The following is a 27,255-nucleotide window of genomic DNA, read 5'->3' as shown; positions in this document are numbered from 1 at the left end:
TATCAGCCCAGAATTATTTTTAATTTTTTTATTAGTGATTTAATACTGATTTACAAAATTATAAGATAACAGTGATATAATTCCACACCTTTCCCACCACCAGAGTTCTGTGTTCCCATTCCCTCCATTGGAAACTTCCGTAGTTCCCCTGAAGATCACAGATATGGATTGACTATTATTTCTGTATCACTCTCTCTCTCTCTCTCCAGGATCATAGAAAAATGGATATATATATATATATATATATATATATATCCATTTTTCTATGATCCTGCTTTCCTTCCTTACTTTTTAAAAATTTGTATATGAGTCTACTTTTATTAATGTTTAGATAATAGTTTTCTAATTTATCAGCTTTCATAGTTAGATTCTTTTTTCCTCTTCTCTCTCCAGGTCCTAATGAAATTGGAGTTAAGAGACTTCTGGCCATCTTCCCCTAATATTTATCTCCCTCTGGGAGTTTGGACCAAAATTTTTTATGGGTGCAAAAGGTGGAAGGTCTGGATTCTGTAATTGCTTCCCCACCGGACATGGGCATTGATAGGTTGATCCATACCCCAGTTGTCTCAATCTTTCTCTAGTTGGGTAGGGCTCTGGAGAGGTGGGGATCTGAGATACATTGGTGAGGTTGTCTGCCCAGGAACTGAGTGAAATCATAGTAGCATCTGCAACTTGGTGACTGAAATGCAGTAAGATATAAAGCCGGACAAACTGTTTAATTAACAGAAACCATAAAGTAGGAATGGAACATATGGGAATTGGGGTTTTAGTGTGAATAGAAGCTGGGAAGTCTATTTTATGTATGTTCCTAGGGGCCAATAACTGGTGATATTGTTTTTAAATTTTTATTTATAAAAAGGAAACACTGACAGAAACCATAGGATAAGAGAGGTACAACTCCACACAATTCCCACCACCAGAATTCTGTATCTAACCCCCTCCCCTGATAGGTTTCCTATTTTTTAACCCTCTGGGAGTATGGACTCAGGGTCATTATGGAGTGCAGAAGGTGGAAGGTCTGGCTTCTGTAATTGCTTTCCTGCTGAACATGGGCATTGGCAGGTCGATCCATACTCCCAGCCTGTCTCTCTTTTTCCCTAGTGGGGTGGGGCTCTGGGGAAGTGGAGCTCCAGGACACATTGGTGGGGTCATCTGTCTAGGGAATTCCGGTTGGCATCATGGTAGCATCTGGAACCTGGTGGCTGAAAGAAGAGTTAACATATTAAGCCAAACAATTTGTTAACTAATCATGAACCTAAAGGCTGGAATATTACAGATGAAGATTTGGGATCTCCATTTTGGAAATAGCTAGCAGGTCTATTTTAGGTATATTTCAAAGGGCCCATGACTATATTAGTTTTTTCCTGAGCCTAACCTCTGATATGCAGGTAGACCTAAGTTATTGTCTGGGAGATGCTGTCATGGCTGGAAAAAGGACCAGAAAGCTGTATCAGGGAAGAGAGTGGCTCCCAAATATGGGAAAGGTGTATAAATATTGTTGACTGTAAACCCCATCAATCTGATATGATCTGGGGCCTATTTTCAGCTTAGGAGCCTATGTTACCTCTGCATCCCTGTAGATCTGAGCTCGCATTCTATGGTCATGCATAAGAACATTCCAAGCTTCCCCAATTTCAGGACCCATCTTCCTCAGATGGTAGATGGAGTATGTCGTCCATTCTCCCTTTGGAGGATGGAATATTCTCTACCATTGTTGATCCATGTTGATGGCAATGTCCTATGGAGTCCCACAGAGGGATCCATTGTGTTGTTCCTGATGGAGATGGCCAGTGACAATGGAGAGAGGGATTTATTTGAGGGATAGGCACATCTTGTCTCTATGGGAATCTCAGGACTCTGCGATTAGGGCCTCAGCTGATAGGGTGGCCTGATAGTGACTAGAGTCATCATTAAAGTATGCCAGTCTTTTGCCTTTATTCAGCTTTTGTAGACATTTCTTTGATAAGGTTAGCTTTGGAGTGACTGAGAGAACTGTAATAGTAGGTAGATGAGGAGGTTATCTACTTCTAAGTAGACACTATTTCATTATGAACTCTATGGTGTCTTCTTAGGTCTTCCTACTTGCTTGCTTCATTTATTGACTCACTACAGACTGCTGTGCAGTTTTGCTTTCAGGTATATATTTTGCCCTAATTTATAGATACATGTGCACATATACCCTATCTCATGGGAACTGTTCTATATCTAGGTTTGGGACTTGTTAGGAAGTGAACCGCCTTAATTCAAATTAGAGAATCCTATGAGAAAGGAAAGGTCTCACCCGAGTAATGAGGCTGTTGACGTTCCATGCCTGACAGAGTCTAAAGTGAAGCTTGCTGAGGTAGTACTCATTGCATTGATTAGGTTGAGATTAGCAGATGCAATATCATTTGGTATGAATTGAGAGAAGCATATAGGAAAGTGAGCCCCACCCTAGAGGTTCCAGGACTGGGGGAGATAGAGGCTCTATAGAGGAAGCAGGAGGATCCTGTTGCCTTAGGGTTAAGGAGACAATAGATAGTTATTGCAATAATTACATTATTTGGCAATTGGGTTAACTTTGAAATATCCCATTGTTAGGATTTGCTGTATCATACACAACATCACTGTAATTTATGTCCTTTGACATTATTTGTATATGCTGTGTCTTAGGTTGATGCCACTGTTTGTTTCTTTTCTTTATTGTCTAAGCTTTTTATAGAGGCAACATTTAAAAAGACTTGGCATATGGTCTGTGCATTAAAAAGTTTGAGACATTCAATCAATTTTCCCCCTCTCATATTAATTAGTGATTTATATGACTACAAGTTAATAGGAGTGTACATAAACACCATTCCCACCACCAAATGAATGTGTCCCATCTCATCCCATTCTCCCCCCTAACCCAGTGAAACCAAACATCCACCTCACCCTCACTCTCAACCCAGAGATTTTTACTTTGGTGCCCTACTCCACACTTAGTCAAATTCATCTTTTTATTTCCCTTTCTGTTCTTCTTTCTCAACTTCTATTTATGAGTGGGATCATCCCATACTCGTCTTTGTCTTTCTGACTTAACTCACTTAACCTAATTCCTTCTAGCTTCATCCAAGATGGGGCGGAGAAGGTGGGTTCATTGTTCTTAATAGCTGCATAATATTCCATTGTGTTTATATACCACAGCATTCTCAGCCATTCACCTCTGCTGTTGGGCACCTGGGTTTCTCCGGGTTTTAGCTATTATGAATTGTGCTGCTATGAAGATAGGTGTACACATATCTTTTTGGTTGGGTGTTATGGAGTCCTTGGGGTGTATAACTAGGAGAGGAATTACTGGGTCATACATATGGAAGGTCCGTGTCTAGCCTTGTGAGAGTTCTCCAGACTGCTCTCCACAGAGGCTGGACCAATTTACAGTCCCACCAGCAGTGCTGAAGGGCTCCTCTGTCCCCACAGCCTCTCCAACATTTGTTACTGCTGTCCTTTCTGATGTATGCCATTCTCACAGGGTTGAGGTGGTATCTCAATGTTGTCTTTACTTGCATTTCTCTGAAAATCAGTGACCTGCCGCGATTTTTCATGTGTTTGTTAGCTTTTTGGATCTCTTCTGTAGTGAATGTTCTGTTAATATTTTCTGCTAATTTTTGGATGGGGTCATTTGCTTTTTTGGTGCTAAGTTTGCTGAGCTCTTTGTATATTTTGGTGATTAGTCTCTTGTCTGATGTATGGCATGTGAAGATCTTCTCCCATTCTGTGAGGGGTCTGTTTGTTTGGGTGATGGTTTCTTTGGCCGTGCAGAAGCTTTTCAATTTGATGTAGTCCCATTAGTTTGTTTTTGTTTTAGTCTTCCTTGCAATTGTGTTTTTTTCATCAAAGTTGTCCTTGAGGTTTAGGTAGGAAAGTGTTCCACCAATATTTTCCTCTACATATTTGATAGTTTCTGGTCTACCATCCAGGTCCTTGATCTACTTGGAGTTGATTTTTATTTCTGCTGAGATCCACTTTCATTCTTCTGCATATTTCAATATAGTTTTCCCAGCACCATCTATTGAAGAGAGCTTCCTTTCTCCATTTAATACTTTGGGCCCCCTTACCAATGATTAGATGTCCATAGGTATTGGGGTTTAGTTCTGGGCTTTCAATTCTGTTCTAATGGTCTGTGTGCCTATGTTTTGTTCCAGTACCAGGCTGCTTTGATGTAGATGGCCTTATAATATAGTTTGAGATCTGGGAGTGTGATGCCTCTATTTATGTTTCTTTTCCTCAACATTGTTTAGGTGATTTCAGGTGTTTTCTGGTTCTAGATAAATGACTGTAGTTTTTGTTCTACCCTCTTAAAAAAGCTTGGTGAAACTTTGATGGATATCACATTAAATTTGTATATGGCCCTGGGGAGAATATTTATTTTGATGATATTAATTCTTCCAATCCATGAACATGCGCTATTTTTCCACTTATTAGTATTAGTATTATGAGTATCATTTTCTATTTTCTTGACTCAAGAAGTTTTCAGTATATAATTTTCAGTATATAGTTTTCAGTATATAATTCTTTCACTTCTTTGGACAGGTTTATTCCTAAGTATTTTATTGATTTTGTTGCAGCCATGAATTAGAGTGATTTGTGGGTATCCTCTTCTTCAGATTTAGTGTTTTCATAAAGAAATGCCACTAATTTTTGTACATTGATTTTGTAGCCTGACACCTTGCTATATTGCCTATTAACTTCCAGTAGCTTTCTGCTGGATTCTTTAGGTTTTTCTATGTCTACTATCATATCATCTGCAAATAGTGAGAGCTTGACTTCTTCCTTTCCAATCTGTATTCCTTTGATTTCTTTCTCTTGCCTGATTGCTATGGCAAGAACTTCCAATACTATATTGAAGAGTAATGATGATAATGGTGGTTGTCTAGTCCCTGATCTGAGGGGGAATGCTTTCAGCTTCTGCCTGTTGAGTATGATGTTGGCTGTAGGTTTTCTGTATATGGATCCCACTATCTTGAGGAATTTCCCATCTATTCCCATTTTTTGTAGTGTTTTAGCATGAATGGGTGAGCATGAATGATTCTAGGCTTAGTTGATCTAAGTGTGAGACTGGGGTGTTAAAGTCTCCCACTATTATTGTATTGCTATTGATGTATTTTTATATTTCTTTCAGTAGGTTTTTGATGTATTTAGATGGTCCCTCATTGGGTGCATAGATGCTAATAATTGTTCAGTCTTCTTGGTTGATTGATCCTCTAATCATTATGTAATGGCCTTGCCTATCTTTTATTACTTTATTTAATTTAAAGTCTATTGTTTCAGAGATAAGAATGGCTATAACTCCCATTTTTACATTGGCCTGTATGATAGTTTTCCATCCTTTCACTTTAAGTCTGTGTTTGTTTTGTTGCGTCAGGTGGAATTCTTGCAAGCAGCATATGGTTGAGTTGTGTTTTCTGATCCTCACTCCCTCTCTGTGCCTTTTAATAGGTGAGTTTAAGCCATTGACATTTATTGATATTATAAATTTAAAGTATTAAAGTTCTATTATTCAACAGTTTTTTAATTTGTTCTGATATATGGCAAGTATTATGGTGATGTTCTTGTTTATAGGAGGTCTTTTAGAACCTCTTTCAGGGCAGGCTTGGTGATTGTTGCTTCCTTTAACTGTTTCCTGTCTGAGAAAGTTTTGATCCCTTCATCTAGTTTGAATGAAAGTCTAGCAGGATATATTATCCTTGGTTGAAACCCTTTTTCATTCAGGGCTCTATAGATATCTTGCCATTATCTTCTGGCTTTTACAGTTTGAGTAGAGAAGTCTGCTCATAGTCTTATGGGCTTTTCCCTGTATGTGACTTTTTGTTTTTCTCTTGTAGCCTTTAGGATCCTTTCTTTATCCTTGCTTCTTTTCATTGTAACTATGATGTGTCTTGGTGTCTTCAGGTCTGGGTTGATTTCGTTTGGGAATCTCTGGGCCTCTAAATTCTTAATGTCCTTTCTGTTTTTTTAGGTCTGAGAAATTTTCTTCTATTATTTCCTCTAAGATGTTTATTTCTCCTTCCGCTCTTTCTTCCTCTGGCAGGCCAGTTATATGAATGTTACTTCTTTTGAGATCATCCCTAATGTCTCTGTCATTGTTTTCAGTGTCTCTCAATATCTTTTTGAACTCTTTTACCTCTTTCTTAGTTTTCTCTAGCTCATCTTCTGTCTGCCTGATTCATTTTTCTGCTTCTGTTAATCTGCTTTCCCTTTCCTCAGCTTCTTTCTTTTCTTTTCTTTCTTTTTTTTTACAGTATTAGCTTGTTCTGCTAATTGGCCTTTCAGCTCAGCTATTTCAGCTTTCAGTTCTATAATTACCTTGAGGTAGCTAGTATTTTCATTGAGGGTCTCATCTGTTGTTTCTCTAATTCTGATAGCCCTTTCCTCCATAGTTGTCTTCATTTCTGTGATTATTAGGTTTACTATTGCTTGCATACTGTACTTTTTTATTTACAAAAAGGAAAGTATGTTTGCACAGTTTTCTTATCTATGGTTACTTCTGACTGATTTGTTATTTTTCCCTGCTCCTGTCCTGATTCGTTGTGGTAGCAGTTTTATTTGCTCTTTATTTCACCATTTTTTTATTGATATGGTTTGTATTCTTCTGTTCTGTTGTTCTTCAGTTGTTGTGTTTTGAGTATAAGCCACACTAAAGTATTTTTATAAATGCAGTCATAAACCTCAGAAAGTACAACAATATTAACTGAAGCAAAGATTGATGCAGTTCAACCAATACCAGCTAGCAAAACAACACCTCCACTTCAAGAAAAAAACAAAAAAGTAACAAACAAACAAAACCAAAAGAAAAGGAAAAAGAAGAGAAGGGGGGAGGACAAAGCAATAATAGACAGTTATGCAAATCTACTTTTCACTATAAATTCTATAGATAGCAAGAGTAGAAGGGAAAACAGAAAAGAGAGACAGAGAGAGTCCACTTCGAGTCAGATTTCTTCCAAAAAATAATTCCCAAACGAGTGTCAGTGAATTCACAGAGCAAAACAAGGTAGAAGAAGGGGGGGAAAAAGAGAAGTGAAAGGAAAGATATTTTTTTAAATTAGCTAGGAGGAGAGAATAATGAGGCTGGCGGGAAGAAGGGGAGAGAAACAAATTTCTCTCACAATGGATAGCACACCCAGTCACCTGTCAATGGAATAATCAACAACAGTTAATTTTGTTCAACCTGAGGAGGAGGGAAAAGAGACAGGCATATATAATAAAAGTAATAATAAAATCAAATAGAGTAAAAAACCCTAAAAGTCACTCTGCATCTTGTAGTGCTCCAGATTGGCTGCACATAGCCTGGTCCCCTTACTAAACAAAACATAGCAAAGACAACCAATTATAAGAAGTATCAAAAAAAGAAAACAACAACAACAACAACAACAACAAAAGTCTAGCTAGTCTTTCCCAGGCAGGGCTGAGCCCCTGATTGGTCAGGTATTCTGTCACTCAAATAGAGTGCCAGCCCCCTTCAAAAAGAAAAAGAAAAAAAGGGGGGGGGTTGGAATGACACCTCACCCCTGCTGGGCTAGGACTCTTGATACAGAATGTAGTTCCATGGGAAGCCTGCAAGGAGCAGCTGGCCAGTCTGTGGGGGCTGGTTTTGGGGTGAGTGGGGCAGGGTGAATTCAGAGATAGTCAAGCCAAGGATTTTCCTTTCCTTTGTCCTTCTGACCTCCATTTGCCAGCCCAAGAGTGGGTTATAGGACTCTTTTTTGTTGTCATCCCGACTACCCCTTGCTGTCCCTTACCACCGATGCTCAGAAATCCTTTCCTCTTCAGAGAGTCCCAGGTTTAAAGCTGCTTTTTTTGCAGAGCTCACACTGGGTGTTGTCTAGGAGTCTCTATCTTGGCTCCACCCCAGTGCCTTTTTTTAGGTCTTTCTACTTGCTTGCTGTAGTTATTGAGTCACTATAGATTATTTCACACTTTTATTGTAAGATATATATTTTCCCTTAACTTATGGATGTACTTGCACATGTGCCCTATCTCATGGGCCCTGGTTTATATCTGGGTTCTGTAACTTTGCTAGGAAGTGAACCACCTGAAATGGAACTATGGAATCCTATGAGTTAGGAAAGGTCTCACCTGAGTACTGTAGCTGGAGGGTTGACGTCCCATGCCTGGCATCTCTGGACACAGTCTGAAGTAGAACATGTAGAGGTGTCACTGGTTGCATTGATCTTGACTGAGATCAAGAGAAGCATGAAGGAAAACGAGCAGAGCCCCAGAGGTTCCAGGACTGGGAGAAATACGGGTTTGTAGAGAATGAGGAAGGTTCCTTGCTGTCTTAGGTTTAAGAAGACAATAGATAATTATGATTATAACCAAGTTATTTGGGAACTTGATTTACTTTGAAAATCCCATGGTTAAGATTTACTGTATTATACAAAGTCTCATCATAATTTGTGTCATTTAATGCTATTTACAAATAACTATCTTATATACTGACAAGACCAGTTATTTCTGGTCTATTTGATCTAAGAGTATAAGCGATTTAATATTTTTTAAAAACAATTTTATTTTTAAATTTTTCCCCCTTTTTGTTGCCCTTGTTGTTTATTGTTGTTGTTGTCATTGTTGGATAGGACAGAGAGAAATGGAGAGAGGAGGGGAAGATAGAGAGGGGGAGAGAAAGATAGACATCTGCAGACCTGCTTCACCAGCTGTGAAGCAACCCCTGCAGGTGAGGAGCCAGGGGCTTGAACCAGGATCCTGATGCCGGTCCTTGTGCTTTACGTCACGTGCACTTAACTCGCTGCGCCACCACCTGGCTCCCCAGTGATTTATAATTAGAAATGCGTTAACAATTTAAGCCCAATGTTAAAATTCAACCAGTTTACTCATTTGAAACCTTGAGTGCTTAGATTGAAGGGATATATATACACAAAACTGAAGTCTATGCATTAAAAAGCTCCACACATTCAATCTATTTTTCTCTCTCATATTCATTAAATAGTGGTTTATAAGACTATAGGTTAATAGGAGAATATATTGACACCATTCCTAACATAAAGGTCTGAGTCCTCCATCCTCCTACAATGGAGCTGAAAATCTACCCCTCCCATCCCCATCTCTCGACCCCTGAGTTTTTTACTTTGGTGAAATACTCCAAATTCAGTCAAATTCTGCTTTTTATTTCCCTTTTTGCTTTTCTTTCTCTACTTCTGTTTATGGGTGGGATCATCCCATACTCATCTTTCTCTTTCTGGCTTATCCCACTTAACATAATTCCTTCTAGCTCCATCCAAGATGAGTCAGAGAAGGTGGATTCATTATTCTTAATAGCTGACTAATATTCCATTGTGTATATATACCACAAAGTACTAAGCCACTCATCTGTTGTTGGGTACCTGGGTTATTTATTTCCAGGTTTTGGCTATTATGAATTGTGCTGCTAACATAGGTATACACATATTCTTTTGGATGGGTGTGTTTGACTCCTTAGGATCCCTAGGAGAGGAATTATTGGGTCAAATGGAAGGTCCATTTCTATTCCAGACTGCTCTCCACAGGGGTTGGACCAATCTACATTCCCATGAGCAGTGCAGGAAGGCTCCTTTGACCCCACAACCTCTCCAATATTTGTTGCTGCTGTCATTTCTGATGTATGAAATTTGCACAGGGGTGAGGTAGTTTATCATTTTTTTTTAATTTTCATTTCTTTTACAATCAGTGACTTGGGAGCAATTCTTCTTATCTCTGTTGGCCTTTTGTATCTATTCTGTAGTGAATATTCTCTTCATATCCTCTGCCCACTTTTGAATTGGATCATTTGCTTTTTTGTTGCGAGTTTGGTGAACTCTATATATTTTGGTTATTAGTCTCTTGTCTGATGTATGGCATGGTAAGATCTTCTTCCATTCTGTGAGGAGTCTCTTTGTTTGGGTGACAGTTCCCTTTGCGGTGTAGAAGCTTTTCAATTTGATGTAGTCCCATTGGTTTATTATTATTATTTTTTTAATTGTCCTTGCAATTGAGTCTGTATCATCAAAGATGCCCTTGAGAATCAGATGGGAAAGAGTTCCACCAATATTTTCCTCTAAGTATTTGATAGTTTTTAATCTAACATCCAGGTCTTTGATCCATTTGGAATTGACTTTTGTTTCTAATGAAATATAGTGGTTCAGTTTTATCCTTCTGCATGTTTCAACCCCATTTTCCAGCACCATTGATTGAAGAAACCCTCCTTCTTCCATTTAATACTTTGGTCCCTCTTATAAAAAGTTAGATGTCGGGAGTTGGGTGGTCCCACAGTGGGTTAAGCGCAGCTGGCACAAAATACAAGGAGTGGCGTAAGGATCCTGGTTCGAGCCCCCAGCTTCTCACCTGCAGGGGAGTCACTTCACAAGTGGTAAAGCAGGTCTTCAGGTGTCTATCTTTCTCTTCCTTCTCTGTCTTCCCCTTCTCTCTCCATTTCACTCTGTTCTCCCCAACAATGATGACATCAATAACAACAACAATAACTACAACAATAAAAACAAGGGCAACAAAAGGGAATAAATAAATATTTTTTAAAAATTTAGATGTCCAGGGGTCGAGTGGTTGTACAGTGGGTTAAGTGCACATGGCATGAAGTGCAAGGACCAGCGTAAGGATCCTGGTTCAAGCCCTGGCTCCCCATCTGCGGGGGGTCACTTCACAAGCAGTGAAGCAGGTCTACAGGTGTCTGTCTTTCTCTCCATCTTTCTGTTTTCCCCTCCTCTCTCTGTCCTAGCCAATGACAATGACAGCAATAACAACAACAATAATAATCACAACAATGATAAACAACAAGGGCAACAAAAGGGAAAAAATAGCCTCCAGGAGCAGTGGATTCATAGTGCAGGCACCAAGCCCTAGCAGTAACACTGGAGGCAAAAATAATAATAATATTTTAAAAAGTTAGATGTCCATAATAGGTATGGGTGGTAGCTGGGAACATTCTAAGCTGCACTCACTTCAGGAAAAATTTTCTTTGAGTGGTCAAGTAGGATGACCCAGCCTCCCTTTGGAGTGTGGGGCAGTCCTTATCATTGGTAGTTCTTAGTGAAGGTAAGGTCCTGAGGAAGCCCACAAGAGGGCTTATGATGAAATTCTTCATGGAAGTGACCAGTGATGGTGGAGAGAGGGAATTATTAGAGGTCTAGGCCCACTGAATCTATGGGGGAATCCAAGGATTCACTGAGTAAGACCCCAGGTGATCACCTCAGAATTCTTACTGTAATTATTTATCCCAGTGAGTTCTACTCAGACTTTTCTGGCATCTGTATGTTAATCACCATTAAATATTTGCATGGTCTTATGTGCACCAAATATAATATTTTTAAATAAAAACTTCTAAGTTCCAAGGACTTCTCAGATTGATTTTACTTTCCATATTTCCCTTCCAAAGTATGTCACAATATAGTTCTCTGGTTCTGCTGTCATAACTAACAGCTGCTCAGTTAAGCTGTTCCTTTTAAGTTCCAATGTTGCCATTTTTGTTTTACAAGAGTTACAGATATGCAGATAAACCAGAGATGATTGAAAAGATGGGACTCCAAAAGGTGCAAAAAGAAAAAAGAAGAAGGGAGTCAGGCAGCAGTACAGCGAGTAAAGCCCACGTGGTGCGAAGCACAAGGACTGGCCTAAGGATCCCAGTTAGAGCCCCGGCTCCCACCTGCAGGGGAGTTGCTTCCAAGGTAGTGAAGCAGGTCTGCAGCTGTCTTATCTTCCTCTCCCCCTCTCTGTCTTCCCCTCCTCTCTCCATTTCTCTGTCCTATCCAACAATGATGACATCAATAACAACAACAGTAATAACTACAATAATAAAAAACAATGGCAACAAAAAATAAAATAAATAAATAAATATAAAAAAAGAAGAAGAAGGCATGAAAGAGAGAGAGAGAGAGGTGGGGAGAGATAGGTATCTGAATAAGTCAGTGATTGTATAACTCCTGCCATTTATAGGTGACTGTCACTTTTCATTATTGCTGGGATCTCTAAGAGAAACCAGTTCTCAGTGGCTACTGTTGCTCATTCAGGGTAGTCCTTTCTCTGTGCTTCCTAGCATCTCTCCTTACTCTTAAAAACATTACTCTTCACTCTTAATATTTTTCTTTTTTTTTCTTGCCTCCAGATTTATTGTTGGGGTTCAGTGTAGGCACACTGAACTTCTCTGTTCCAGTCTCTTGGAAACAGAGTTGGCAGTCAGCTGAGGTAAAGAACAAACACCTCATCACAGACCCCTGCAAGCGTCAACCCGGCTTTGACCTAGCACGTTATGATTGGGCCCTCCTCAATCGCTATCGAACAGGCCATGGCCGGTGCGCCGCTATGTTCCATCGCTGGGGAGCCAGAGATGACCCGAACTGCCCCTGCGGGTCCAGACAGACTATGACCCACATAGTCAACGACTGCCACCTCTCCAGATTCAAAGGAGGTCTCGAAACTTTACATCAGGCTCAACCTGACGCTGTTGACTGGCTACGGAAGAAGGGCAAACACTAGACGAGGAAGAAGAAGTGTAGGCAATATGAGTTCATTGTTCCTGGAAGCCAATTTTTTCCCCATTTTTTTATTGGATAAGACAGAGAGAAATTGAGAGAGGAGGAAGAGATAGAGGGGGGAGAAAAGGATATTTACCTGAAGAACCTGCTTCACCACTTGTGAAGCAACCCCTCCCTGCAGGTGGTGGGGACAGGGCCTTGGACCAGGATACTTGTGGGTCCTTGCACTATGAATGCTCAAACTGGTGCGTCACAGCCTGGGGCCTTTCACTCTTAATCTTGAGCTGGAAAAATAGCTCACTTGGATAGTGAACTGCTTACTATGTGCATGACTCAGGTTAAAGCCTGGCCCTCCCCAATTTGAAGAAGGCTTTGATGCTGGGGTTTCTCTTCCTTTCTCTCTTTTACTTTCTCTGTCTTTGTCTACTTCTTTCTATCCAAAAAGATAGAAGAAAAGGCATCAGATTTAACCTCTTTAAATTTGCTATGAATGCCATTTAAGTGGTCTTCCAGATCTTCATCCAGAAAATGCTCTGTTGTAAGCAGCTTAACTCAGGATCTGACACTGGAACTCTGGGCTGTATTCTGACTCATTAGCTAAGTACACTTAGGAAACAAAGTCATTTAGCCTTTTGTACATCTGCCATCCTCCAGAGTCTAGTCATTTCTTCTTTCTGGATACATGGTTTTCCAATTAGAGCCCAGATTTCTCAAACTATCTCACAAGTAGGTATAGTCTTAAGAACAAGTTCTCACTGATAGAATGTAAGGAGAGGTGATAAGTCTGGAAGATGCCACCTGTCCCAAACGCTCCTTCTTCTGTAAGCTAGATCTGAGGGAGGAAGATGTACCTGCTGTTTTTACTGTTGCTGTGGCTGCTCCTTTTGTTTCTGGTTTTTTTTTTTCCCTCCAGGGCTATTGCTGGGGCTCAGTGCCTGCACTATGAATCCACTGCTCCTGGAGGCCATCTCTCCCGCCCATTGTTGTTGTTGCTGCTGCTGCTGTTGTTGGGTATAACAGAGAGAAATTGAGAGAGGAGGGGAAGAGAAAGATAGAAATTGAGAGAGGAGGAGAGAGAAAGATAGACACCTGCAGACCTGCTTCACCACCTGTGAAGTGACTCCCCTGCAGGTGGGGAGCCGGGGACTCAAACCTATATCCTTGTATGGGTCCTTGTGCTTCTTACTATGTACAGTTAACCAAGTGTGCCACCACCTGGCTCCCTTACTGCATTATGTTTTTAATTGGAGGAATAATGGTTCATAATACAGTTGTTAAGACATAGGTACAATTTCTCATCCAAGTCAGGTTTCTGTAAAACATTCTCACTCTCAACCTAGGTCCCTTCCCTCTATTGTGCACCAGGACCCCAACACTCTCTTCATGTCCCCCCACCCCAAGAGATCGTGCTTTTATCTTTTTATTATAGTTGGTGAGTCATAGCCTAAATGCCACACTTGTATTTTCATTTATAAGATTGGAGAAGTCATATCTTTGTGACTGAGCTGTTATCGGAGTTCAGCTATCTGATGTGTGTGTTTAATAAATTGTAAAGTACAATCACTTTAGCCTTTTATTGCATGCCATTCCTGGTGAGACCACCAGGTGGGGCACAATAGAAGATGGGAGCCGATAGTGAAGTTTGTTCACTATTGAAGATGGGGGCCGGGTGGGCGCAGCGTAAGACCCTTGTACTAGCAGATTTCCTGATTCTGCTGTGGAATATGAGAAAGTGTGAGTAGAGAATCATGGTCAAATGCACATGCTTTGATTCAGAGTGCTTACATTTTTAACTAGACTCTGCCACTTATCACCATAGGCAGGTTACTCAGTTTTCTCAGAAAAATATGAGGCTAATAATGATGCCTTTCTTAATGGATGTTGAGAGGGAAGGACTAGGACAGTGAAAATGGGAAAGATGGGGTCTGTATATATGTATTTAAATATTTAATTAAATTAATTTATTAGACAGAGACCCAGATAAATTGAGAAAGAAGGGGCAGATAGAAAGGAGAGAAACAACTAGAGCATTGCCTCACTGCTTATGAAGCTTCCCTCGGCAGGTGGGGACTGGGGCCTTGAACCTAGGTTCCTGAATATTGTAGCATGTGTGCAAAACCAGGCTCACAACTGCTTGGCCCTAAGATGGGGGTCCATAAAAGAGAAGCAGTCTAGCCTCTCCTGAAGACTCATTACTCTCTAAGACTGTCAGTATCCTTGTGGAGACTTCTTTTTTCTTCCCAATTTTTTATTAACATACTTTAGTATCCCTCAGATCTATATTTTATATTTTTAAAAATTGAGTACATCTTCAAATTGATAGTTTTATAGTTACCATGAACCATGGAGGAATTGTGTCACTGACTGTCATTGCAAGAACAAACTAGCCTATAGCTATTCATATTCTGCTACTGCAATTTAGTTATGTACATTGTTGATTTAACTGCTATCCTAAGTCTTAACGAACTGTACACTGTTACTTGACATTTACAGCATAAATTATGAACCTAAATAGTTAAGGAAACAGAATAGTGACATGTGTAGGTGACATTAATGAAACATATTTGTAATTGAATTTTTGAGGGTAAAATCATGTTCTTTTAAAACAGTATTATATTAAGAGTTATGAGACTTAAGGCAAAAATCCCACAAGTAGTGTGGGTGAAGCTGTCTTTTGTTGTTGAAATGTGAATACGAGGATTGTTGACACTATAACTAGATACATGATTGAAGATGGAGAATCTATCAAACTCCTCAGAACATAAAAAGATAATTTTAAGCCACAGAGTTTGTATTTTAAAGAGAGCTATTGTGATCTAGGAATAGTGCAGTGGATAAAGTCTTGAACTCTCATGCATAAGGTCATGAGTTTACTCCCTCTCCGTGCAGACTGGAGTGATGTTTGTTCTCTTTCTCTCTCTCCTCCCATATCTCTCATAATAAATAAATATCAATATCTTATAAAAGAACTATTGTTAACACACTGAAGCATCTCAGTTTGTCAGAAACTTCTCACTAACTTTGAGTAAAATAGACTAATTCCATGAAATTTATGACAAAAAATTGAATTAGATGGAGAATGCTAAATCTTGAGTAGTTTGGGCATGCTTAGATATTTATGCTAAAATGTTAAAGAGACCAAGAACTGGTTCATGGGCTGGGAAAACCCCAAATCACTACCACATAAAAAATAATTATACTTATTTATGTTTTGAAGTATCTATTTGTTTTCATAAGACAGAGACTAAACACTGCTCATTTCTAGCACATAGTGGTGCTGAGGACTGAACATAGGACCCCTGTGGTCTGAGGCATGTGAATCTGGCATGCTGTCACTTCAGTGTCTTCCAAGATCTGCATAATTTCAGTGTGTCTGAAAGGTAGTTTCATATTTCCTTTAGTTCATAGAATGATACCCAAGAATTTTGAGGTATTTATCAAAAAAGATTAAAAATGGATTGATAGATGACGGTTGAACTGATAGATAACTTGCTTAATCTAATCTGAAATAGTCATCTTGGAACTTATTATGTCACCAAGAATATTTATTCATAATATAATTTGGGAATATGTGTTTGAATAATTTAAGACTGCCTTTACATAAAGCTATCAACTTGGTTATTACTTTTAAGAGGCATGACTATATATCTTCATCCTTTCACATTTTCTGTCACAAACCATTTAAATTCAATTTAAGGAAGAAATAGAAATCCTGGTGGTCAAGCAGTTGGGTTAAGTGCATGTGGCGCAAAGCGCAAGGACCGTAAGGATCCTGGTTCCAGCCCCCGTTCCCACCCTCAGGGGAGTTGCTTCACAGGGGGTGGAGCAGGTCTGTAGGTGTCTGTCTTTCTCTCCCACACTCTGTCTTCCTCTTCTCTCTTCATTTCTCTCTGTCCTATCCAACAATGAACGATATCAACAATAACAATAATAACCAAAACAAGGCTGCAACAATAAGGGCAACAAAAGGGGGGGGCGGGGAAATGGCCTCCAGGAGCAGTGGATTTGTGGTGCAGGCACCGAGCCCCAGCAATAACCCTGGAGGCAAAAAAAAAAAAAATAGAAATCCTAACTGTTCTGGAAACTTTTTGATGATACTTCATGATTAGATAAAGAAAGTGCTAGTATTAAAATAGAGCTAACAATAAAGGGTTTAACAGAAAGCTTCAAAGAGAATAATGATATACAGGAATATCATGTGTAGAAAAAAAAAAAAAAGACGTCAACAACTCTGAATGTGATTTGAAAGTGTTGGACTCAGTTTGAAAAAATTTGAGGAAAATTATTCTCTCTCTTTCACTAAATGAATGGAAAGGAGTGCTGTATGAAAAAACAGTGCAGCTGACTGAACCTAATGTTACTACTAAATAAAAATAAAAGTTGTGATGTGAATATATCATTAGATGAGATCATATACATTCAGGGTGGTATGTCATCTCCTTTGCCTCATCTTAGATGGAATTCAATCAACATTATTTTAATTCACACTATATCTGTCTGTTATAGCATTGCTGCAACAGACTGAGGCTTCCCTGAGAAGTGTCAGAGAAGAATGGATTGGAGCAGGGGAGGTGTGGTTAATCATGTGGCTCTTGAAAGACAGGTGGTGTGCTGAATGGTGCTGATAGCTCCAGATCTAGTAAGATAGGGTATCAGTGCAGAAATGGGGACTGCCAGTGTCTCTGCTCATGGAGAAAGTTCCGGCAGATCTATGCTCCCCTGGCAGATGCTTTGGCATTCAGTAGTAAAACTCTTTGATATATGACTTAGATGTTTTCCAAATTGTTACTCTTGCACTGAGTCCCATGGTAAGTGAGAATTTGTGTTCACCTTTCACATGTGAGTGCTCTGCTCCCTACCACCTACCTAACATGAGTCTCCTAGCAACCAGTCCAGTTACCTTTTAAAGGAAGATTTTATTTTACAAAGGGTATTTCTACTTTATTGTTACAATCAGAAGAATTACATTTGTTTTTCTTTTATAAATGCTTTATTTTACTAGTTGTTTGATATAGATTTATAATATTTCAAGGGGTATAATTGTAATAGGGGTATAATTCCATACAGTTTCTACCACCAGAGTTCTGTGTCCCATTCCCTCCATTGGAAACTTCTCTATTTATCTCTCTGGGAGTATGGACCAAAATTCTTTTCTTTTTTTTTTTTTTGGTGCAGAAGGTGGGAGTTCTGGCTTCTGTAATTATTTATCCAGTGGATATGCATGCTAGTAGGTTGATCCATACTCCCAGCCTATTTATATCTTTCCCTAGTGGGGCCCGGCTCTGGAGAGGTGAGGTTCCAGGACACAATGGTAAGGTCATCTTACCAGGGAAGTCAGGATGGAATCATAGTAGCATCTGGAACATGGTGGCTGAAATTCAGTAATCTGGGAAGCAGGACAAAATGATTAGTAAGCCAGAACCATAAAGTAGGTACAGACAAGATGAAAGCAGGGACCTTAGGGTTGAAAGTAGTTAGGAAGTCTATTTTAGAAGTGCTCCTGGCATATTGCACCAAGGTAAAAGACTCTGGGTGGGGTGAGGCGGGGAGGAGAGTACAGGACCAAAAAGGATGACAGAAGACCTAGTGGGGGTTGTATTATTATATGGAAAACTGGGAAATGTTATGCGTGTACAAACTATTGTATTTACTGTAAAATGTAAAACATTAATTCCCCAGTAAAGAAATTTAAAAAAATAATAAAAGAAGAAATGTTCCTAGGAGCCTAAGTCTTAATTATCTTTGCTTGAGTTTGATAGCTAACATGGGGGTGCACTAGAAATACTGTCTGGGAAGATGGTATCAGAGTTAAGAGTAGAACCTGGAAGCAGAATTAGGGTAGATAGTTGCTCGCAAACTTGAAGAAGATTTAAAATGCAATAAATTGTCCAAAGCCAGATGTTTTGGAAGTCTTGCTTTTCTAATACATGCTTCCAGTGGGTGTTAGGATTCCCATCTTGGATATGAAACCCACATTTCCTACAGTGATAAGCTGGTATTTGTGCGGCTCCTCTTGTTTCCCTATCTCCTTTCTTGTTTGCTAAGGGAATCAAGGCTGTGCTGCTTCCCCCTTGACTGACTCAGGAGCTGTGACCATTCTAGTGGAAGTAGAATGAGCACTGAACTCCCTACATTTCCTTTGACAAAGGACAGAAGGTTCCAGTTATGTGTCCTTTTGGCTACGATCAAGTGTAAAATGTAAATGTTTTAAAGCAATTGTTTCTATTCTGTGTTTCTATTTCATATTATTTTGGACATGAACGTTCATCTTATACTTTACCAGTATTCATTGAGAAACTACTATGGATGGATGTGAGGATTACAGAGAAAGCCAGATGTGGCACTTTAAAGAACTCAGAGGCATTTTAAGTTATAAATACAAGACAGTTTGGCTTCCCATATAGTATGTTCTTGAAAATATATATATGGGAGAGTGACTGGAGGTTGGGGCCGATAACACCTTAACTCCATTGAGTGTGAGCTGTGCACACTGAGACTCACATAACTACAGGAAAGTGCTATGATCACAGCTTCTAGAGGGGTTCATGTTTGAGAGAACTGGGGGTGAGTGGTTCAGGTGGAAAGTGGGAGAGGACATAGTAGCTCAGCATTCTGAGACAAGGAACAGCAGCTAAAATGAGGTTGCGTCTACTCATTGTCTTCAATGTTTTCAACAGAGGGGCGGGTGGTGGCACACATGGTTGAGTGCACATGTTATAATGCACAAGGTCCTAGGTTCGAGCCCCTGATCCCTACCCAAATGGGGCAAGCTTTGCAAGTAGTGAAGCAGTGCTGCAGGCATCTCTCTTTCTCTCTCCCCAGCCCTCTCAATTTCTAGTTATCTCTATCCAACGAATAAAGATAATAATTAAAACTATTTTCAACAGCTTGCATCCCTATGGGGGAAAGGGTGGGGAGCTGATAGTTTTCTCTAAGTGAATGATTTATACTGAGAGAATATTAACATTTACTTGTAGGGAGTTGGGCGGTAGCGCAGCAGGTTAAGTGCACGTGGTGCAAAGCGCAAGAACCTGTGTAAGGATCCCGGATCGAGCCCCCGGCTCCCCACCTGCAGGGGAGTCACTTCACAGGCAGTGGAGGAGGTCTGCAGGTGTCTATCTTTATTTCCTGTTCTCTGTCTTCCCCTCCTCTCTCCATTTCTCTCTGCCCTATCCAACAATGACAACATCAATAACAACAATAATAACTACAACAATAAAACAATAAGGGCAACAAAAGGGAATAAATAAATATTAAAAAAAAATTTACTTGTTTAGTATTTGAAGTACATAGCCTCCATGCTGTACATTACACCCCTAGAACTTACTCATTTTTATGATGGGAAGTTTGTACCCTTTTATCACTCCTTCCCAACTCCCAGTCTCTGGGAACCACTACTCTGCTCTGTTTCCAGGATTTGACTTCTTTTTAGATTCCACAAATAGGTGAGATCACACAGTGTTTCCCTCTAATTTCATTTAACACAATACCTTATGGGACCATTTATATTTTTTACAAAAGACAAGAGTTTCACTAAGATGCAGATGCTACCATGGTGCCAACCTGATTTCTCTGGGCAGATAACCTCACCAATGTGTCCTAGAACCTTACCTTCCCAGAGCCCTACTCCATTAGGGAAAGGTAGAAACAGGATGGGAGTATGGATCGACCTGCCAATATCCTTGTCCGGCAGAGAAGCAATTACAGAAGCCAGAACTACCACCTTCTGCAACCCATAAAGATCTTTGGTCCATACTTCCAGAGAGATAAAGAATAGGGAAGCTTCCAGTGGAGGGGATGGGATATGGAACTCTGGTGGTGGGAATTGTAAGGAATTGTACCCCTCTTACCACATAATCTTGTAGATCATTATTAAATCACTAATTTAAAAAAGACTGGGTTTCCTTTATATTATAATGCCAAGTAATATCACATTCTATCTGATATCTAACATCCATCTATCCATCTATCTGTATCTGTATATCTAGCTATCATCTTCTCACATGTTTTGTCCCTTTATTGTTGATGGATTTTAGGTTATTTCCATGTTTTGAGTATTATAAATCATGCTGCAATGGGCATGGGTATTTTAATTTTATTTATTTATTTTGATAGAGACAGAGAGGGAGAAAGAGTGAGAGATTACAGTACCTAAACACTGAAGGAGACGGGGTATAAAACTGGTTCATACATATAGCAAAACTTTTTCACCATTTTGCCAATATTCTTTGAGATAATACCTCTTTTGGATATATACTCAGTAGTGGAATTGTGAAACAAACAAAAAAAAGGCAATTGTGTGAGGTGCTTCTTAACTCTATTATGGTAACCATTTCTTAGTATATACACATCAAATCATCACACTATTTTAAGGATAGGCAGTGCTGTATGTGTGTTATTTCAGTAATGCTGAAGAAAGAGGGTGTGTTGATGAGAGACAGGGGACTTAACTTATGCAAGACAAAAGTTAAGCAGGATTCAGGATATGCTGTATTTGCCTGCTATGTTATTTTTCTGTGAGTGATCATTCCAGTATAAATAAAACTTGTCCATCGTAAATAACTTCAAATAACCATTTGAATGGTGAAAAGGTAAAAGATGAAAGGTGGAAAGCAGAATTTCTCTACACCATCTTCTTACTGCCCAGAAATATAAAAAAGCATTAGGCCAATGCAAGTTTTTTTTTTTTTTAATTTAAGAAAGGAGACATTAACAAAACCATAGAATAAGAGGGGTACAATTCCGCATAATTCCCATAACCTGATCTCCATATCCCATCCCCTCCCCTGATAGCCTTCCCATTCTCTATCTCTCTGGGAGCATGGATCCAGGGTCATTGTGGGTTGCAGAGGGTGGAAGGTCTGGCTTCTGTAATTGCTTCCCTGCTGAACATGGGCGTTGACTGGTCGATCCATACTCCCAGTCTGTCTCTCTCTTTCCCTAGTAGGGTGGGGCTCTGAGGAAGTGGAGCTCCAGTACACATTCATAGGGTCGTCTGTCCAGGGAAGTCTGGTCAGCATCTCGCTGGCATCCGGAACCTGGTGGCTGAAAAGAGAGTTAACATACAAAGCCAAACAAATTGTTGAACAATCATGGACCAAAAGACTGGAATAGTGCAGATGAAGTGTTGGGGGTATTCCCTGCATGCTCTTGTGTACTTCTGCTTTCAAGTATATATTTTTCCCCTTGTTTATGGGCACGGGTGAACCTATGCTCTATCTCAGGGGACCTGGACTATATCTAGGTATGGGGACTTTATTGGGGAGTGGAACACCTGGAATGGAATTAGAGAATACTATGAAAGTAAAGGTCTCACCCGAGTGATGAAGCTGAAGGGTTGTCATTCTACACCTGAAGTCTCTGGTCACAGTCTGAAGTGAAGCATGCTGGGGTGGCACTCGTTGTGTTGATTATGTTGCAATCCGCGGATACAATATTATTTGATTTGAATTGAGAGCAGTATGCAGAAAAGTGGGCCCCACCCTAAGGTTCCAGGACTGGGGGAAATATAGGCTCTATAGTGGAAAAGTGAGGTTCCTGTTGTCTTAGGGTTCAAGAAGACAATGGATAGTTATTGTTATCATCACATTATTTGGTGATAGGGTTAACTTTGGAAAGTCCCTTTGATAGGGTTTGGGGTATAGTACCCAGCATCTTGTATATAGCTGTGCTATCGGTTGCTTCTCTTCTCCCTGGTCTAGGCTTTTGGGATAGAACATATCAAAGACAGCCTGTGTATTAAAAAGACTCAGTCTGTGTTTTAAGAAGTTCTAGACATATCATCAGTTTTTCACCTCTCATATTAATTAAATAGTGGTTTATATAATGTTTACACTTTAATAGGATTGTACATAAACACCATTCCCACCACCAAAAGACTGTGTTCCATCCCCACCACCCACCCCTGTCCCCCCCACCCTCTGCCATGCCAGGAAGCCCAATGGCCACCCTCCCCTTCACCACAGTGTTTTTACATTGGTGCCCTGCTCTTGATTTAGTCAGATCCTGCTTTTAGTTTCCCTTTCTGTTCTTCTTTCTCAACTTCTGTTGATGAGTGGGGACATCCATACTCATCTTTATCTTTCTGACTTAGCTCACTTAACATAATTCCTTCTAGCTCTGTCCAAGATGCGTCAGATAAGGTGGGCTCATTGTTCTTAATAGCTGCATAGTATTCCATTGTGTATATGTACCACAGCTTTCTCAGCCACTCATGTGCTGTTGGGCACCTGGGTTCCTTCCAGGTTTTAGCTGTTATGAATTGTGCTGCTATGAACATAGATGTGCACACATCTTTTTGGTTGGGAATTATGGAATCCTTGAGGTATATCCCCAGGAGAAGAATTACTGGGTCATATGGAAGGTCCATGTTTAGCCTTCTGAGAGTTCTCCAGACTGCTGTACAGAGAGGCTGGACCAATTTACATTCCCACCAGCAGTGTAGAAGGGTGCCTCTGTGCCCACAGCATCTCCAACATTTGTTGCTGCTGTCCTTTTTGATGTATGCCATTCTCACAGGAATGAGGTGGTATCTCAATGTTGTCTTTACTTGCATCTCTCTGACAATCAGCGACCTGGAACAGTTTTTCATATGTTTGTTAGCCTTTTGTATCTCCTCTGAGGTGAATGTCTTGTTAATATCCTCTGCCCAGTTTTGGATGGGGTCATTTGCTTTTTTGGTGCTAAGTTTACTGAGTTCTTTGTATATTTTGGTTATTAGTCTCTTGTCTGATGTTTGGCATGTGAAGATCTTCTTCCATTCTGGGAGGGGTCTCTTTGTTTGTGTGATAGCTTCTTTGGCTGTGCAGAAGCTTTTCAATTTGATGTAGTCCCATTGGTTTGTTTCTGCTTTAGTCTTCCTTGCAGTTGGGTTTATTTCATCAAAGATGTCCTTGAGGTTTAGGTGGGAAAGTGTTTTCCTCTAAGTATTTGATAGTTTCCGGTCTGACATCCAGGTCTTTGATCCATTTGGAGTTGATTTTTGTTTCTGGTGAGATAAGGTGGTTCAGTTTCATTCTTCTGCATGTTTCAACCCAGTTTTCCCAGCACCATTTATTGAAGAGAGCCTCCTTCTTCCATTTAATACTTTGGGCCCCCTTATCAAAGACTAGATGTCCATAGGTGTGGGGGTTTAGATATAGGCTTTCAATTCTGTTCCACTGGTCTGTGTGCCTATTTTTGTTCTAGTACCAGGCTGTTTTGTTGATGATGGCATTATAATATAGTTTAAGATCTCGGAGTGTAATGCCTCCATTTCTGTTTCTTATCCTCAAGATGGTTTTGGCAATTCTAAGTGTTTTCTGGTTCCAGATAATTGAATGTAGTTTTTGTTCTATTTTCTTAAAGAAGCTTGGTGGAACTTTGATGGGTATCACATTAAATTTGTATATGGCTCTGGGGAGAATATTCATTTTGATGATATTTATTCTTCTGATCCATGAGCATGGGATGTCTTTCCATTTCTTGGTATCAGTTTCTCTTTCCTTGAAGAGTGACTCATAGTTTTCAGTATACAAGCCTTTCACTTCTTTGGTCAGCTTTACTCCTAGGTATTTTATTGATTTTGTTGCAACAGTGAATGGAGTGATTTCTGGATGTCTTCTTCAGTTTTAGTGTTTGCATAGAGAAATGTCACTGATTTTTGTACATTGATTTTCTAGCCTGATACCTTGCTATATTGCCTAATAACTTCCAGTAGTTTTCTACTGGATTCTTTAGGTTTTTCTATGTATACTATCATGTCATCTGCAAATAGTGAGAGTTTGACTTCTTCCCTTCCAATCTGTATTCCTTTGATTTCTTTCTCTTGCCTGATTGCTATGGCAAGAACTTCCAATACAATGTTGAAGAGTAATGGTGATAGTGGGCAGCCCTGTCTAGTCCCCGATCTGAGGGGGGATGCTTTCAACTTCTGTCCATTAAGTATGATGTTGGCTGTTGGTGTGCTATATATGGATTCCACTATCTTTAGGAATATCCCATCTATTCCCATTTTTTGTAGGGTTTTGAGCACAAATGAGTGTTGGATTTTGTCAAAGGCTTTCTATGCATCTATTGAGATAATCATGTTGTTTTTGGATTTGATTTTATTGATGTGGTGAATGACATTATTGATTTATGGATGTTGAACCAGCCTTGCATTCCTGGGATGAATCCCACTTGGTCGTGATGAACAATCTTTTTGATGTGCTGTTGTATCCAGTGGGCCAAGATCTTGTTTACTATTTTGGCATCTATGTTCATCACAGATGTTGGTCTTTAGTTTTCCTTTTTTGTTGTGTCTCTATCTGCTTTGGGTATCAGAGTGATGTTGGCTTCATAGAAAGTGGAAGGGAGCGTCCCTGTTTCTTCATCTTATGGAAAAACTTTAGGAGTATGGGTACTAACTGTTTCCTGAAGGTTTTGTAGAATTCATTTGTGAAGCCATCTGGTCCAGGACTTTTGTTTTTGGGGAGATTCTTAATAACAGTTTCGATTTCTTTGTCTGTGATTGGTGCATTTAGGTTTTGTAGTTCTTCTTGGTTCATATTTGGAAGGGCATATGCTTCTAGGAATTGTTCCATTTCTTCCAGATTCTCTAGCTTGGTGGCGTATAGTTCTTCATAGAAGTCTCGCATGATTTTCTGGATTTCTGTGGTGTCAGTTGTGATTTCTCCTCTATTGTTTACAATTCTATGAATTTGAGTATTCTCCCTTTTTTGTTTAGTGAGTCTGGCTAGGGGTTTGTCAATCTTGTTTAATTTTTCAAAGAACCAACATTTGGCTTCATTGATCTTCTGTATGGTTCTCTTATTTTCGATATTGTTTATTTCTGCTCTAATTTTAGTGATTTCTGTCCTTCTGGTTGCTTTAGGGTTCCTTTGTTCCTCTTCCTCTAAGTCCTAAAGGTGGGCAGTAAGGTTGTTTGTTTGGGTTTTTTCTTGTTGTTTAATATGTGATTGTATGGCTATGAGTTTCCCTCTCAATACTGCTTTATCTGTGTCCCAAATATTTTGATAGGTTGTGTCTTCATTTTCATTTGTTTCCAGGAACATTTGTATTTCCTGCTTGAGTGTCTCTATGACCCAGTGGTTCTTAAGCAGTATGTTGTTTAGTTTCCAAATTCTGTGACTTTTAATAATTTTCTGTTTGTTGTTAAATGTGAGTTTTACTACACTGTGGTCTGAGAAGATACTAGGGATGATTTCAATGCTCTTGAATTTATTGAGGATGTCTTTGTGGCCTAACATGTGGTCTATCCTTGAGTATGTGTTGTGTGGATTTGAAAAAAATGTGTATTTCAATTTTTGGAGGTGAAGAGCTCTGAAAATGTCCAAGAGGTCTAGTCTGTCCATCTCTTCATTTAATTCTCTTGTTTCTTTGTTTATTCTGTGTTTTGTTGATCTGTCTAAGTATGATAGTGGGGTGTTAAAGTCTCCCACTATTATTGTATTACTATTGATGTATTTTTGAAGTTCTTTCAGGAGGTGCTTGATGTATTTAGGTGGTCTCTCATTGGGTGGATAGAAGTTAATAATTTTTATATCTTCTTGGCTGATTGATATTTTAATCATTATGTAATGACCTTGCCTTTTTGTTACTTTTTTAATTAAAAATCTATTGTGTCAGAGATGAGAATGGCTGTTCCTGCCTTTTTGTGGTCCATTAGCCTGTAGGATAGTTTTCCATCCTTTCACTTTAAGTCTGTGTTTATCTTGTTGTGTCAGATGGGATTCTTGCAAGCAGCATATGGTTAGGTTATGTTTTCTGATCTATCCTTCCACTCTGTGCCTTTTGATGGGTGAGTTTAAGCCATTGACATTTACTGATATTATGGATTTAATGTGTTGTAGTGCCATTGTTCAACAAGTTTTTATTTGATATGTTGCAATTATTATAGTGATGTTCTTGTCTATAAGAGGTCTTTTAGAACCTCTTTCAGGGCCAGTTTGGTGATAGTTGCTTCCTTTAACTGTTGTTTGTCTGAGAAGATTTTGATGACTCCATCTAGTTTGAATGAAAGTCTAGCAGGATACATTATCCTTGGTTGAAACCATTTTTCATTCAGGGCTTGATAGATATCTTGCCATTCTCTTCTGGCCTTTAGAGTTTGGGTAGAGAAGTCTGCTGATAGTCTTATAGGTTTTCCCCTGTATGTGACTTTCTGTTTTTCTCTTGCAGCCTTTAAGATCCTTTCTTTATCCTTACTTCTTCTCATTGTGACTATAATGTGTCTTGGTGTCTTCAGGTCTGGATTGATTCTATTTGTGATTCTCTGAGCCTCCTGTATCTTAATATCCTTTCTGTTGTTAAGGTCTGGAAAATTTTCTTCTATAATTTCCTCTAGAATGCTTGCTTCCCCTTCCTCTCTTTCTTCCTCAGGCAGACCAATTATACGAATGTTACTTCTTTTGAGATCATCCCATATGTCTCTGTTGTTGTTTTCAGTGTCTCTCAATCTCTTTTTGAGCTCTTTAACCTCTTTCTTAGTTTTATCTAGCTCATCTTCTGTCTGGCTAATTGTTTTCTGCTTCTGCTAGTCTGCTTTCCCTTCCCTCGGCTGCTTTCCTCATTACAGCTATTTCAGCTTTCAGTTCTCAATTGCCTCAAGGTATTTAGTATTTTCCTTGAGGGTCTCATCTGTTGTTTTCCTGATACTGCTATTCCTTTCCTCCAAAGTAGTTTTCATTTCTGTGATTAATAAATTTATTATTGCTTGCATGCTTTTCTTATCTATGGTTACTTCTGGCTGATTTGTAGTTTCTTCTAGGCTCTTGTCTTCATTCATTGTATTAGAAGTTTT

The sequence above is a fragment of the Erinaceus europaeus genome, chromosome 7 (genome assembly GCF_950295315.1).
Source record: "Erinaceus europaeus chromosome 7, mEriEur2.1, whole genome shotgun sequence".
Classification (NCBI taxonomy): domain Eukaryota; kingdom Metazoa; phylum Chordata; class Mammalia; order Eulipotyphla; family Erinaceidae; genus Erinaceus; species Erinaceus europaeus.
Note: the sequence above shows the minus strand (reverse complement) of the source record.